This window comes from Microcebus murinus, chromosome 6 (genome assembly GCF_040939455.1).
Source record: "Microcebus murinus isolate Inina chromosome 6, M.murinus_Inina_mat1.0, whole genome shotgun sequence".
Lineage (NCBI taxonomy): Eukaryota > Metazoa > Chordata > Mammalia > Primates > Cheirogaleidae > Microcebus > Microcebus murinus.
This window is the reverse complement of record NC_134109.1, coordinates 40,997,633-41,002,268: the sequence shown is the minus strand read 5'-3', so window position 1 is coordinate 41,002,268 and position 4,636 is coordinate 40,997,633. Positions and strand designations below refer to the sequence as shown.

Sequence of the window (4,636 nt, the reverse complement as noted above, 5' to 3'; positions counted from 1 at the left end):
TTCACTAGCTCAACACATACTTATTGAACATCTGTCAGATACTAATTTAGGTTTTTGAGATACATTAGTGAACAAAATAGACAAAAATCCTGCCTTTCTGGAACCTACATTCCAAGGGGTGAGAGAAGGTTGGGAGATAGATCTAACATATTAAGTTAGAGGATGATAGCTTCCGTAGAAAAATTAAGTAGGGTAAAGTGGATGGTGGGGTAGTTGCCAATTAGAATAGGGTTTAGTGTTATCGGGGTTGGCCTCTTTTTTTAGTGACTTTTGAACAAAGAAATTAGGCAAGTGAATTAACTATGTGGGTATTTGGGAGGAAAAGTGATACAGGAAGAAGAAACAGCCAGGGCAAGAACCCTAAGGACAGGCATGCTTAACATGTTCCAGGATCTGCAAGGAGGCCAATTTGGTGTATAGTAAGTAAGGAGAAGAAAAGTAATAGGAGATGGGAGAAAGGGAACAATCTTGTAAGGACATATCTCATACAGTGAAACAGGATACCCTTAGAATAATGACAAGATCTGACTTGGTGTTTTTTTTTGTTTGTTTGTTTTTTGAGACAGAGTCTCGCTTAATTGCCCAGGCTAGAGTGAGTGCCCTGGCGTCAGCCTAGCTCACAGCAACCTCAAACTCTGGGCTCAAGCAATCCTCCTGCCTCAGCCTCCCCAGTAGCTGGGACTACAGGCATGTGCCACCATGCCCGGCTAATTTTTTCTATATATATCAGATGGCCAATTAATTTCTTTCTATTTTTATAGTAGAGACGGGGTCTCACTCTTGCTCAGGGTGGTTTTGAACTCCTGACCTCGAGCGATCCGCCCACCTCAGCCTCCCAAAGTGCTGGGATTACAGGCGTGAGCCACCGCGTCTGGCTTGACTTGGTGTTTTTTATTTGGTTTTTAGAGACAAGGTCTTGCTGTGTCACCCAGGCTGGAGTACAGTGGTGTGATCATAGCTCACTGCAACCTCAAACTCCTGAGCTCAAGTCCTCTTTCCTACCACAGCCTCCTAAGTAGCTAGGACTACAGGTGTGTGCCACCATGTCTGGCTAATTTTTTTTTTAAAGACCACGTCTGGCTAGTTTTTTTTTTTTTTTTTTTAAGAGATGGGGTCTGGCTATGTTGCCCAGGCTCTTCTGTAACTCCTGGCCTCAAGTGACTCTCCCACCTTGGCCTTCCCAAATACTAGGATTACAAGCATGGGCCACGCTGCCTGGGCCTCGCTTGTTTTAACTGGATTATTCTGGATGTTGTGTAAAGAATAGAAGACTGAAAGCAGAAAGATCAGTTATGAAATGATTACAGTAATCCAGATGAGGTAATGGTTTAAACCAGGGTGCAAGCAGTAAAGGTGAGAAGTCTGATTTTGGATCTATCTTGAAGGTAGACCAACAGGATTTCCTGATTTGATATGGATGTTTCAGTTACCTGTTGCAATGTAACAATCTCCCAAAATTTGGTGGCTTAAAACAGCGAGTACTTTATTTGCTTATTATTCTGTAGGTCAAGAATTCAGGCAAAGCCCAGTTGTGCAGTTTTGTTCCATATGGCATCAGCTAGATATTCACTTGGCTGTATTTAATTGGTTTGCAGGGATGGAAGGTCTAAGATAACTTTGCTCTCAAGTCAGGTCTCGGTGCTCTTCACACGGCTCCTTTCTCCCACATGGCCTGTCTCCATGTGGCTAGCTTAGGCTTCCTCAGAGCATGGTGGTCTCAGGGTACTCAGACTTCTTACTTGGCAGCTTGCATCCAAGCCCATTGTGAAAGTACTCATCAAGACACTGTATCATGCTTTCTAATGTCCCCTTAGATAAAACTAGTCACATGTCCTAGCCCAAAGTCAGTGTGGGAGAGGAAACAGTGAAAGACACTTTCACAATGGGGTTCTAGAGAAAGAAGTCAATGATTTTTCCAAGATTTTTGGCCTTCATAACTATAAAGATGGCGTTACCATTAATGGGGTGTGGGGAGGAAGGAAAACTGCAGGAGAAGAAAGTTTTGGAGCAAAGACTGAGTTAAGTTTTGTGTATGTTAAGTTTGAGATACTTACTACACATCCAAATGGATATTCAAGTTTGACATTTAAGAAAGAGACGTGGGCTCTCTCTTAATATGAAGTTGAGAATCGCCAGCAAATACCTGGTATTTAAAGCCATGAGATCACCAAGTGGGGGAGTACAGATGGCAAAAAAGGGCCAAGGTCTCATCCCTAGAGTACTTAAAAGTGAAGAGGTAGGATAGTAAAAGGGGAACTAGTAAGATAAAGGAGAAAACGAGAGCATTAGTGACCTGGAAACCAAGGCAAGAAGTGTGGCGTGATCAAATTTGTAGTAAGTTTCTGATAGGGCAAGTAGATTTGGCCTAGCAATTAACAATTAGATTTAGTAATGTGGAGGTGATTGGTGATCTTTTCATGAACAGTTTGGCAGACTAGTGGCAGGTGGGGAGGCAGAGCAGGAAATCCTGATTGGAGTGGGTTGAGAAAAGCAGGAAGTAGCCCTGACATGGTGAACTAAACTGACACAGCTAAGCCTCAATGAGATTATAGACTGATAGGACACTGAGCAAATTATACTTTTCTCCTTTTTTTTCACAGAACATCCACTTCAGACAAGATGGTTACTGTCCAACTCAAAACACAAAACATTCCTCTTTCTTGCCAAATGAGTGATTGCCACTTTACCACTTTCAGATTTATTCCTCCTTTTCCCTCTCTATAGGTAAGATATATTAAGATCATAGAATTTCCCTGGCTTTCTGAGACCACCCAATCCAGAACAAGCCCCTACTTCCTTAGGCCCTTCCCCAAATTACCCAGTAAAAGCCCAAATTCTACAAATAGGTTCTTTTTTTTTTTTTTTTTTTTTTTTTTTTTTTTTTTTTTGCGACAGAGTCTCACTTTGTTGTCCAGGCTAGAGTGAGTGCCGTGGCGTCAGCCTAGCTCACAGCAACCTCAAACTCCTGGGCTCCAGCGATCCTTCTGCCTCAGCCTCCCGAGTAGCTGGGACTACAGGCATGCGCCACCATGCCCGGCTAATTTTTTATATATATATCAGTTGGCCAATTAATTTCTTTCTATTTATAGTAGAGACGGGGTCTCGCTCTTGCTCAGGCTGGTTTTTTGAACTCCTGACCTTGAGCAATCCGCCCGCCTCGGCCTCCCAAGAGCTAGGATTACAGGCGTGAGCCACAGCGCCCGGCCCAAATAGGTTCTTTTTAACACTGTTTTACTGAATTGCTCCCACAGTTCTCCCTTGGTATAACATGTAATAAACCAAACTTGTTCAACTACAAGTGTCATTTTGGCTTGGTTTGGTTTGGTTTTTGGTCTTTGGCTGAAAGGCATTGTCCAGATTAAGAGATGGGAAGAGAGGAAGGAGAGCGTAAACGGGGTGACTTGTTCCAACGGGAAACAGAAATAGAATGGTAGCCCTCAGGAAAACTGAGTCAAAGTTTTTGTCTTGTTTTAAGATAGAGAAATAACAGCACGTTTGTAGGTTGAAGGGAACAATCAAGAAGAGAGAAAAATTGATCGTTTAGTAGAGAGCAAGTTGGCAGATAACAGGGGGAGGGTATAGGATCCAGTGGTTTAGGTAGTAGGGTTGGAAGGAGCATGGATTGTTCACTTACGTGGTCTGGGGGGTGAGATCCTGGAACGTGCCTAACTGAGGTGGTCCCAGTGAGAGTGAGCGTTCTCTTTCTGATTACTTCATAGATATATCAGTGAAGAGGGAAGAAGGTGGAAAACCTGCCTCAAATATCTTAATTGTCCATCCAAGTTTTCACAACTCAGTTCTTTTCTGCATCTGTCAAAGAGCCTTCACTAGAATATTAACTTCCTAATATCCATCCTGTACATAGATCCCAAGAACAATGGAAGAAAACTTGATGTATGCACTGGTTGTATAAATCTATCGAAAGAAATATTTCTCACTGTGTATTTCTTCGGGATAATTTCTCCTCCCTCCCTCCCCTAAGATAGGCCCTATATTGGGAGCAAGAAAAAGGAGAAAACACACACACACACACACACACACACACACACACGCGCGCGCGCGCGCGCGCGAGAGAAGGATGAATTGGTTGTTTTTCCTCCGAGTCCTCTGGCGTCTCCAACTACTTTCACATCGGATCTCTTAAATTTTAGAAAAGCAGGCAAAATTGGGGCATAATTTTGTTAAGATAAAAGCAAAAACTGCCCTCTACCAGCAACTGTGCAAGAACGCATAGTAACACAAAACCAGGCTTAAACAGTGGCATTTAGTTTCCCCGTGTTTTAAGGAGGACACTAGGGAGGGGACGTGTGCTCTCAAGTGCGCAAGTACAGTTTGCGATCTGTTTCGTTTTCAAACTGAAGACTTTTTTCCAGAGATCTGGTTAATATTGAAAGCGCTTAAATTAATTTTGTGTAAAAACCCTTCTTAGTGTAAATGCTTTGAAGAAACCGTGGAAATTTTGGAGCAAAATGGAATTTCCTAACAAAAAGCAGCAACGCCCAACGTGGGGCTCGAACCCACGACCCTGGGATTAAGAGTCCCATGCTCTACCGACTGAGCTAGCCGGGCGCCCGAGAACACCCTCTATTTTTTCTTCTCTTGATGATCGTTTAAATACATTTGGTTGCAATTCTAT

The 4,636-nt window shown here is 42.9% G+C and overlaps 1 non-coding gene across 1 annotated transcript; it reads right to left on the bottom strand.

Annotated features, from left to right (window-relative positions):
- Positions 1 to 4,496: 4,496 nt before the first annotated feature.
- TRNAK-CUU (transfer RNA lysine (anticodon CUU)) lies at positions 4,497 to 4,569 on the bottom strand. The gene has a single exon. It is a non-coding gene; the product is annotated as a tRNA-Lys (tRNA).
- Between the last annotated feature and the right edge of the window lie 67 nt (positions 4,570 to 4,636).